The sequence below is a fragment of the Myxocyprinus asiaticus genome, chromosome 25 (assembly GCF_019703515.2).
Source record: "Myxocyprinus asiaticus isolate MX2 ecotype Aquarium Trade chromosome 25, UBuf_Myxa_2, whole genome shotgun sequence".
Taxonomy (NCBI): domain Eukaryota; kingdom Metazoa; phylum Chordata; class Actinopteri; order Cypriniformes; family Catostomidae; genus Myxocyprinus; species Myxocyprinus asiaticus.
In genome coordinates this window covers 26,681,678-26,693,815 of record NC_059368.1, presented here as the reverse complement: position 1 = coordinate 26,693,815, position 12,138 = coordinate 26,681,678, and the positions used below count along the sequence as shown (strand labels likewise).

At 37.9% G+C, this 12,138-nt stretch overlaps 1 protein-coding gene across 1 annotated transcript in view; it reads right to left on the bottom strand.

Moving 5' to 3' along the window:
- The window catches only part of LOC127416405 (potassium voltage-gated channel subfamily H member 5-like), a 159,061-nt gene that overhangs the window by 146,636 nt on the left and 287 nt on the right, over window positions 1–12,138 (bottom strand). The window lies entirely within an intron of this gene.

Below are 12,138 nucleotides of genomic sequence, written 5' to 3'. Positions count from 1 at the left end.
CCAGCCCAGACCACGACGAATGTGAATCGGCAAAAAAACAAAAGAAGAAGAAGGTGAAAGTGGAGGTTTATAGTAAAAAAAATAAATAATAACAATTGAACATTGTTTCTCACCCACACCTATCATATCACTTCTGAAGACATGAATTTAACCACTGGAGTCGAATGGATTACTTTTATGCTGCCTTTATGTGCTTTTAAGACCTTCAAAGTTTTGGCCACCATTCACATACAGAGCTGAGATATTCTTCTAAAGAATTTGTGTTCTGTAGAAGAAAGAAAAAGAAAGAAAGCCATACACATCTGTGATGGCATGAGTGTAAATAAATGATGAGAGAATTATCATTTTTGAGTGAACTATTCCTTTAAGGCCCTCTTTTGGAATTTTCTCAAATCATGTTGGATAACATGGATCATACAGAATACCAAATATTAAGAAATTCTGAAATTCAACTTTATCTCAAATTGTTATGCCAATAATGTAATTTGTCTTAAAAAAAGAAAGAAAAAAAAAGAAAAAAGTGGACCGGACTCTGTACATTAAACACACATTAACACAACATACAAATGCCAAAACAGAAGAGAAAAAAAAACAGCAATGCCAGTGCTTCAAGGCAGATAGAAAGCAATTATTCAGATTCAAAACTTTAAGATTTGACAAAAGATGGAAGAGGATTTATAAATGGCATTGATTATAAAACCCTGTGCGGAATACTCTCTGCTGTCAGACAATTTGTGACCTTTTCTCCAGCTTCACTGCCTCTCGCTGTCTTTCTTTATCTCTCTATAATTCTCTATTCAATTACAGTGTGACACTTTGTGTGTGTCAGCATTTGACTGCATTACTTTCAGCGAGAGGAGAGTTGTCCAGAGCATGTGCATTAGGAAATAACCACCTCCAATTTCCGGCCTGTCCTGCCTTAAGCAAACGGCATCGAAGATAGCTGTCAATTCAATCACAAGTTTACACTTTGGAATTCCAACAGCAAAGGTTCAGACAGGGTCTGACAAAGTAAAACATTTCCTGAGGGCTAGCATGTAACCTTTAATAAAAACACATTTGTCCATTGATTGAAATTGATAAGGTTTGCCCCAGCTTCAAAATGTGCCTTTTATTTTGATTAAATGCTGTTACACCATCTTGCCTGGCTGATTTGGAACAAGATGAGAGGAACAAGCTCTGGGCAATACAGCTGGTCAACCCTACAGTCAACAGTATCAATCACTGCCTTACCAACAGGTAGCAGTTTTTTGAGTATAAAGGGCAGTATGTCATAAATAATGGTGAGCAGCACTGGGACACCTCTGAGAACTGTCCTGTTACCTTTACTTAACAAGGTTAGCATCAGTGGTGACTGGTGCTTTTCAAAAGTGGGGGACACAGACCATGGTTTCTGGTCTCTGCAATGTTGCTCCCAACAGTTGCTCAAACTACTACTTAAACAGTGACATTTTTCAATGTGAAAGTAATTAACTAAGCTCAAAACTGTTTTTTGCAACAAAATTGACAAATTATCCAATTATGCAAGCTGAAATAAATGTGCCACACATCAAATTTCAAATAATTCAGCGTGTATTTCCGAGCCTCCAAACACACTGCACTTGACAGTGGCATGTTTACATTTTATATGCAGTCCATCATGTACTGTACATCAATGTTACATTTTTTATTTTTTTTTTATTTTTTGTCTCTTTGTTGTGAAGTCCTGCCTATTATAGAGCTTTAAAGAGAAGCCGGGCTTCTAGGTGAGACAAAAATACATTTATTGAAAGCCTAATTTCCAAAAGGCAATCAGATGCAGTTCTACAAAGATCTACTTTTACAATGCAAATAGTGCTAAGGAAGCTCCCATAGACTTCCAGAAAAGCACAGCATTTGGGCGGGACACAAAATGATGTGTTTAGAGCCTCTTGTCCAATGAACATTGATCTTTTGCGCCATTGACTCGAATGGAACTGGTAGCCTATATGCCATAGACTTCTTTATGGGACTTCTTTTAGGCTTTATGGGACATGTGTCCACTGTCTTGTGACATACAGTATTCATGTAGAAAAAAGCAGATTGCGTAGAGGTCTGCAACCTGACCTGTGCCTGATGGGACCTGAGAACCCGACGGGTTTCGGGCCGGGTTCGGGTCAGTTTTTCAAGTAGGACTTCGGGTTCGGTTGGGTCCCAGTTTGTATGAATTAAAAAATAAAAGGCTTACCGAACTTGTTTCGCGAACGTGCTCTCACTCACAGACACGCGCCAATGGACGAGTTAGGGGCCATTCACACCGAAAGTGTTTTTGCGTGCGTCTGTTCTGTTTTCCCATTGTTTTCCTATGTAAACACAGGCTGGATGAATATCTTTGATATTTACACCGCATCCCGCTTTTTCTTCAGTGCCTCGCACAGGACCGGCACATTTTACACACCATGTCAAGTTAAAAAGAACTTCAAATTTTCAAAAACGCACGTTGAGACATCTGCACTCTCTTTCATTCATTGCGCTGCACCAAGATTGTTTTCAGCACAGTTGTCATAAAGATTCAACAATCTGAACAAGTTCAGGCTGCATAGAGGGGACTGTTGCATTGTTTCATTTTATTCCACATTGTTCTGCACCAGGTGAAGTTTCAGCGCATAAATGGTAAGGCAATGCTTTTTTCCCCTTCTGCTCTAATGTACTAAGGGGCTGCTGTGCCTTGTTAAAACTGTGTATGTTTAATGTTTCAATACTGTTACGAATGTTGCCTATATGCTTACATAAAATACAGCCTATTGCAACAGTACTTACTGCGAGAAGAAATTAGATAGTAAGTGATTTCGGGTTCGGGTCGGATTCGGGCTTAAAATCTGACGGTATCATTCGGGACGGGTAGGGTCGGGCAACAAGGTTTCGGGTACGGGTCGGGTTTGGGTTTCATTTGAAGGCCCGTGCAGACCTCTACGATTGTACACTTTTAAACGAACAGCGCAGTGAGTGATGTTTTACAATTTTATTCGCTAAACTATTGAAATGAACAAAAAGAAATGTCATTTGTATAGATTATTTTTACATAATGTATATTAAACTCGTCATTGCCATATTTCTTATAAACATTTAGGGGAAGCCATCGGCACTATCAGCATGCCATATTCTAATTCCATGTGAGCATGGATCAGAATTGAAAGCTATAGCAAAGGGAAAGATTTTTAGTGTCTAATGACTTAAAGTGATAGTTCACCCAAAAATGAAAACTCTCTCATTATTTACTCACCTTCATGATATCCCAGGTGTGTATGACTTTCTTTCTACACCAGAACACATTTGAAGAAGAATATAAAAATAACTTGGCTCAGTAGATCCTTAAAATACAAGTGAATGGAGCTCCAAAAATCACAGACAGTCAGCATAAACATCATCGATATGACTCCAACGGTTCAATTAATATCTTCTAAATTGACACGATCGCTTTTGGTGCGAAAAAGATCAAATATTTAACTCTAAATCATGCTTCCAGTCAGGTGCGGTATGCACATGTGACTTAATCGCATTGGCATTTGAAACACGTGAGAACTGACGCACATGCGTCACATCCGGAAGAGCAGTGCTGTTTACAAGTGAGAAGGAGGAACGCTGTACAGTAGCTTGATTGGTTTCAGTTTAGATCTGTATTTACCTGTTTCTTTATCTGTTGCGTTACCTGGATGTCTCAAATGAGAGGAGAATGTGAGAATACGTCCGTAACATGGCAACACGAATACGTCACACGAGAGACCACTTAGACTCCACCCTCTCGTGATGCTTACCCTCACATTGGATTATAGTTAAAAAGTACTTAAATATTGGTCTTTTTTGCACCAAAAGTAATTGTATCGCTTTAGAAGACATTTATTTAACCACTGGAGTCGTATCAATGACGTTTATGCTGATTGTCTGTGAATTTTTGAGCTTCAAATGAGAAATTTCCATTCACTTGCATTTTAAGGACCTACTGAGCTAAGATATTTTTATGTTCAGACGTGGTTTTAAGGTGAATTTTAGATTTAAAAAATGTAAAAGTTAACTCCCTAACCTAAAACATTTGCCTGAACCTAACCAATAGTTTTTTAAATATAAATGAGATGTTTTTAAAAGACATCCTTACCAATTCAATGCCTAAACCTAACCATTAGTGTTTTTAAATATATATGAGAAGTTAAAAAAGACATCCTTGCCTTATCAATGCCTAAATCTAACCGTGTTTTAAAATATATGAGACATAAAAAAAAAAACATCCTTACCTTATCAATGCCTAAACCTAACCAATAGTGTTTTAAAATGCTGAAGCAAAATGAAAAAGCACACTTTCTGAAGGAACCACCTCATTTTGTGCCACTTCTATGACTCTTGTTACATCACGTGGCAGCTTGAGTTTATGGCTGGATTTGATCTGTGGTCTTCCAACACTTTATCAGGTGAGCTACCATGCAAGCTATATGTGTTGGAATAAGTGTATATATGTAGGTTAGTCTGTAATACAAGCGTTCAAATTTATAGTTTTTCATGAGATGTGTTAGAGTAAAAGTGTTTCAATATCATAAATAGTAGGGTCTGAGTAATAGAGAGAAAAATAAGCATTTATAAAGTCATTATCAGCCATTAAAGTCATGATTTGAGTGAAAGTTAATAAAACACACAGTTGTTGTAGCCAGGGGTTAAACTGGGATTTCGGAGGTGGGGGAACCCAAAAATTGGGTGATTTTTTTTTTTTTTTATAAAAAAGTTGTAATAAAATACATGGGTGTCTAAATATGGATTTATTAAAAGGCCTGTTTGGTATGTAATTAAAATAAGTTTTTTCTTTCAGATGAATCGATTTGACTGGGATTCTGTTTTAATGATTTGTCTATCATTATTTATGTCATTATTCAACTTAAATGTGAAAATACATAATTACATGGAAAATTTGGTTTAGTAGGTGACAAAAAAAAAAAAGAAAAAAAGAAAATAGATGAAGAATGATATCACATGTATTTTATACATCTTATAAAAATCAGATGATCACTGGGACCAATTACGTACCTTCTTGCCCTGTATTGGGAGTCATTTTACAAAACTGGCTTAACTTACATCAGCCACAACATTAAAACCACCTGCCTAATATTGTGTAGGTCCCCCTCCAAAACAGCTGCAACCCACATCTCAGAATAGCATTCTGAAATGCTGTTCTTCTCACCACAATTGTACAGAGTGGTTATCTGAGTTAAAGTAGACTTTGTCAGTTTGAACCAGTCTGGTCATTCTCTGTTGACCTCTCTCTTCAACAAGGCATTTCTGTCCACAGAACTGCCGCTCACTGGATGTTTTTTTGTTTTTTGCACCATTCTGAGTAAATTCTAGAGACTGTTGGGCGTGAAAATCCCAGGAGATGAGCAGTTACACAAATACTCAAACCAACCCGTCTGGCACCAACAACATGCCACGGTCCAAATCACTGAGATCACATTTTTTCCCCATTCTGATGGTTGATGTGAACATTAACTGAAGCTCCTGACCCATATCTGCATGATTTTATGCACTGCACTGCTGTCACATGATTGGCTGATTAGATAATCACATGGATGATTGTTGGTGCCAGACGGGCTGGTTTGAGTATTTCTGTAACTGCTGATCTCCTGGGATTTTCACACACAACAATATCTAGAATTTACTCCAAATGGTACCAAAAACAAAAAACATCCAGTGAGGGGTAGTTCTGTGGATGAAAACACTTTGCTGATGAGAGAGATCAACAGATAATGGCCAGACTGGTTCGAACTGACAAAGTCTATGGTAACTCAGATAACCGCTCTGTATAATTGAGATGCAGGTTGGCGCTGTTTTGGCGGCACAAGGGGGACCTACACAATATTAGGCAGGTGGTTTTAATGTTGTGGCTGATCGGCGTATATCTATTGTTACAATTTAAAAATAAATGCACATTGTTCTTAACGGGGGAAACAAACACCTTCTGCACCTACTTTTTACTCAAATTGTTATTCTGATAATATAATTGGTAATGAAAACATTTGCATTAAATTATAAGAGTTTAAAATTCTTCACTGCCATGTAATGAAGCATTTTCACTATAGTGAATCCCACTATATATTTTCTAGAAAAAAACAAATCCAAAAGAAAAAAAAAACACAAAAGAAAAATAAATGCTGAATCAACAAAAATGGAGTACACATCAATATACAAATAACAGTGAAACCTTTTACAGTGTGTTGGTCGAGTGGTCTTTTGTTCTCAAGTGGTAGGCCTGTGATATTTTGATCTGATGTCACTTTGGATGTGATTGATTCCTGATTCAAAACACCTTCGGGTTTTCAGCTTTTTAACAAAACTAAGCAAATCGCAACTGCATATCAGTGGATCTAAGAAATGGGTGTGCAGTTGATTCCGTAATACGTGATTTCTATGAATCAGAGATCGGACCAAGGTGCAGTACAGAAGCGGAACACGCATCTATGCGGGAGCGCATGGTCTCGTGCTGCTCTTGTATTCTGCCAAGAGCGAAGCATAATGAGCTTGAAATATTTTTGAACAAGTACACTTGCTAAATAGAGATGTAATGTCTCAAGGGGATCAAACAAAAACCGCCTAGGAGAATACAGTAAATGGGATGGATTGACAAACAAGCATATTTTTTTTCTTTTTGAAATCGAATGTGCCGGAGCACAGTTCCAGACCGTGCCGGCCCAATTTAACACCTGGTTGTAGCGCCTCTAGTGTTCATTTCACCTGGAAACTGCAAATAATTGTACCTGGAGACATGTATTAAAAGTTTTGCAGAAATGAACATAGAGTCACGTTTTCATTATGAGACCAGGTTATTTTTTGGCCCACCCTTGGCTATGCCACTGAAGTGGAATCTTTAATGAACAACTCACTAAGCACATGCTCTCCATGGTGGATCCTTCCTGCCTGCACAATGCCCTATTCTCTTCGTGAGCTCATCTGCATGTTACTCCTGGTGGTTACCACCATGAGGAGTAATGACATTGATCAAGCACACTTTTTCTATTTTTGGATCCATTACCATTACTGCATAATGCATTCATATTGTCTCTGTGTATGTGATGCTTTTGCTTTGTATGTGTTCTTGCACTATATCTCGGTCTTGTCTATGTGGAAGTATGATGGTGCACTTGCTTCTGTCTCATCTCCAGTGTGAAAGGAAGACTATAGGGAAAGTAGAAGGAAAAACAGATCCTATTAAGATAAACCTGCATTTGCACAGAGTACACCATTCTTAGCGACTGTGATCTTTGTGAAAACATTTTCTGTTGGCCAAAATGGATCTTTAGCCTGTAAGCAAGACATTCGCTAAACATTTCTCTTTGTCTTCCATGCAAGAAAATCAGATCGGTTTGGAACAACATGAGGGTGAGTAAATGATGAGAGAATTTTAATTTGTGGGTGAGCTATAACAATTTTATTACAGCTTTCATTTTTAAACTTTGCTCTCTTGCTTTCTAACATCCATTCATTTCTCCTCACTTTTCTTTTGCATTTTATCTCTGACACTGCTCTTTATCCACTCTGTGATCACATTCTTGTGCTTCTAAACTTTTAAATGTTTCATCCTTGCTCCCACAGAGACTCTACTTAATCAATTTGCTTTCTTCCAGTTCCCCCTTTATAGTCTGTTGCTAGAGTATATGTTTGTTCTCTGCCTCTTTACTTCTCTTTTTAGCTGTATGACTATTTTAGCATCTCTTTTCTGTGTCTGCTCATGTCTATGTCTATGTCTCTTTCTCTTTTAAAGTGTAGTGTGTATGTACACTTTACACTGTGACAAGCGCTACAAAAGAGCATGATGTGGATGGCCGAGGGCAACCATGCTCAGACGAGCTGTGGTACATTGCATAAGCCCCTAATGCAAATGAGCAGTTCCAAGGAGGTAGAAGAGAGAGGAAAAGAGAGAGGAAGAGAGAGGAAGAGAGAGGGGGGGGGGGGTACAAGAGTGGGTGGCATTTCCTACTGAAAACAATACTACTACTACTAACAAAATAAAATCTAATTAGAAAATTATATTTTTTAATTATTAATTATAACTGTAACAATGCTGCCACATCTATCCAAATGAATATCTACAATTCACCCTTTGAATCGTCAGCCTTCTTTATTAGAGGTGGGATAGCTGTCTTCAGTGCCAAAAAGTACTTTTGAAATATTTAATTTCCCCAGCTATTGAAAACCCCGCTGTCATCAATTAGCCAAAAGTCAATCTGACTACAAAGAACTTCTGCACCAACACATTAAAACTCCCTACAGTTGTTTCTCTACTTGCATAAGAAAATTGGAGGAAAATATGCACTGCTTTTATGCTATTGCAAAAATATAAAGGTAAAAATCCTTATAAAAGTTGACTGTTTACCCCCAGCTGTGTGTCTCTATTCCCTTAAGTGAGCTGGCAATACTCAAACAAACTGCTCTGTTCCCGAACAAAGGGATAATGGAGAAGACATTTACAACACACATACACAAAGCCTTACAAACACACCTACATCATTTTGACAGCTGTTCCCATGAAAGGCTTCATTAACTTGGGGGTTGACATGCTTTGTATGTGTCACAGCTCCGGTGAGTTTGCCGGTTTATTCTGTTGTTTTGTTTTTCTCTCTCCCTCATGTCTCCCAGGCAGAGCTGGCACACATGATCAGTGTTTCCATGGGAACATTGATCGTTCCCGGGGAAGCGCTGATCATGCCGCTGATTAACGTGCTAGCTACACCTGTTCCACTCTGATTGCACTGCCTACTTAATCCTTGTGTGCCCTCACTATCTTCGCTAGATTATTGTTTGTGCTGTCATGTGGCTAACCTTGCTCTCTTTGTCTAGTTGGTGCTGTCTCGTGTATCGTCCTGGTTACTTGCGTAACCTCCGTTCCCTGATGGAGGAAACGAGATGTTGTGTCGATGTAGTGACACTAGGGGTCACTCTTGGGAGCCTGAAACACCTCTGGTCTTTGATAAAAGGCCAATGAAAATTGGCGAATGGTATTTGCATACCACTCTCCCGAACATATGGGTATAAAAGGAGCTGGTATGCAACCACTCATTCAGATTTTCTCTTTGGAGCTGAACGGTCGATGCTCACTGAGCTGAATTCCCACAGCTGTTCATTCACCTCTGCTGGATCTGATGGCGCATTTCAGCGGCTTCTCCCCCCTCTGCACTGGTGCACTGCAGAGAACGTCCCTGGGCGCTTCGACAGAAATAAAAGAGTATATTCTAAAAAAGAGTATATTTCTCTAAAAGAGCGCACACACGGAACGTCTTTTTAAAGACACGTCTTTTTAAAGATGCCTTTCCGTTTGTGTGTTATTCCTGGTTGCGGTCGTTATCTCTCACCTTCTGACAGTCACGATCGCTGTCTTTCGTGTCTGGGCACTACCCACGCAGAGACAGCGTTCGTGGATGGATCATGTACTCATCATGTACCTAGTGTCATTACATCGACACAACGTCGAGTGACAGATCGAGTGAGGGAACCATTGTTTTACAACAGTAATACTGCAGTTTCCATACAGTAACCATGCTTTTACCATAGTATTGTAACAGTTACTAGGATTTTACTACAAATACAATGTTTAAACTATGGTTACTGTAGTAAAACCATGGTGATTTTAATTGAGGGCAAATCTCTTGAAGTGTTTGTTACCAAATAGAATATTTTTACTTTGGATTTTTTTTTTCTGAACATAACAAATACCAAACCAAACCAAAACCGTGACCCTAAAACCGTGATACAAACCGAACCTTGAGAAATTTGAACCATTACACCCCAATTATATACAGTATATATGATAATTGAACAGAATTCTGCTCAGAGATTGGATAATTTCTGTCTATGACATAATTCACAACAAAATTGTTGAGTGTATACGCCCTGTTGGACTATTGAGCCAAACACTACTTAAATCCTGGGGAAAACTTAGTTCTGGTTTCTTATTAAAATGACGAAAGAGCTGGTTTGGTATTCATCAAATTATGTCTCATCTTTCCATGGCCCATGAAAATACTTTTGGAAATTTTACCATCCTTCAGATACGAGACTGAACTTCATAAACAGACAATAAAAGACCTTAACTACCTCTGCAGACACATTGAGTACAATCTAGCTACACTGAGCTCCTCTTCCTCACTGCCATGACTGCCACTCAGTCTCTCTGCATTTATTCCAAAAGTCACACTGTGTTCACTTCCTCCATTTGCCAATTGACCACAAACAAAATACTGTCAGCTTCCTCCAATGGCTTCTTATGTCTGCAAGAATCGGATAGTAGATCATCATCTGCTCTAAAATCGAACCAGAGGTTTGCCACCTTGTTAAAGAGATAGTTCATATAATCATTTACTCACCCTTATGTTGTTCCAAATACATATGATGTTCTTTATTCCATGGAACACAAGGGAAAATTCTGTTAGAATGAAAGTTAAAGGTGATGGAGTTCAACATTCTGCCTAAGGCTGAGTAAATAAAGACAGAGTTTTCATTTTAGGATAAGTATGCCTTCAAAACAACAACAACAACAACAACAAAATCAAAATTATTTGCACTAGAAATTTTTTTAAACAATTTTTGCACTAGAATTTGAATCACCACAATCACAGAGCAGCTCATGAAAAACAAATATTAGCATCTTGTTAATACATTGACTGTTATTAGGATTTGAAACAAATATCGTGGTGAGATCAGCACCCCTTTCCCTTCAAAAGCTAAACGAACTCATCAGATTTCTTTCAGTTTCAAAGAGTTTTGTGGGAAATCAGGAGACACAAAGAGGTCAGAGGGCTGCCCATGGCAAATGTCATGGCATGGTTTTATGAGTAGAGAGGACCACCACATGAATGAGCACACATACACATCGCTCAGATAGAACTCTCTGGTTTCAAATACCAGACACATGCCTTACCTAATGCATGAAGTGTGTGTGTAAGAGAGAGAGAGAGAGAGAGAGAGAGAGAGAGAGAGAGAGAGAGAGAGAGAAGAGTAAGATAGCAAAAGGAAATGACTAAATAGTTTTAGTTCTAGTACTCATGTGTGACCTCTGCTGGTGAGGTCCTTTTTCACAAACCCCAAACTTGTAGCAGCAGATTCATCATCATTGGTTTATCTACATGTCCATTTCTCAGTTGTTTAATGACACACACACACACACACACACACACACACACACACACACACACACACACACACACACACACACACACACACACACACATATATATATATAATTTTATTTTTGTACTTTATGATTAAAAAAATCGGAAAAATGTACATGTAAATAAATCCACAATGATGCTAAAGACCCTATTTGGCTGTTTGGATGAGAGACAATATCTGTCGCCATGCGCTCTTTTTCCAAAGTGACCACAATTTAATAATAATAATAATAATAATAATAATAATAATAATAATAATAATAATGCACGTTTAATTAATTGAACTGCATAACTAATTAATTGACAACATCAATTAACAAATCTAAAGGAACATAGAAAATATATATACTGTTGAAAAGTGATTTCAAAGCAATAATTGACTATAAAAATATTTTACAACAATTCCGATTTACCACTTTTAAAATGTAAACACAACTAAGCTGGTGTGGTTGTTTATTGGACGGTGAATAGCCATGGGTAACTCGGTGCCAGATGCTGGTTTTCATAGAAAATCAACTGTCAGTTTGACACATATAAATGTTTCCCCATGTGCGATGCATCCTGAGTGTAGGTTGTAGATGTCACATATATTGTATATATAAATTATTCTGCAGTTCTTAGATACTGAGAATGAGCAGCAATAAAATCGTTGGTAATTTCTGAGAGGTGATTTCGCAATATAAACAGTGGTGAACTATTATTATTATTATGGAAAATGGAGCGATCATATTTGGCACGTTAGTTTAAATAGCCTACGTTTTTCATCCTAAAGACAATGAACACCGTAATTAATAGCATTCCTCTGATGAACACATTCAGTAAAGAACAGTAAGAAATGACTACAGTGATATTTGATGTGTCCCTCTTTTCTGGAGGAAAATGCTATCACTTTTAAACATACACCTATCTACAATTTTGACTTGCACTTTAAAAGTTAAAAACAAACTCATGACCATTTCTACTCAAACATTAGTAGAGA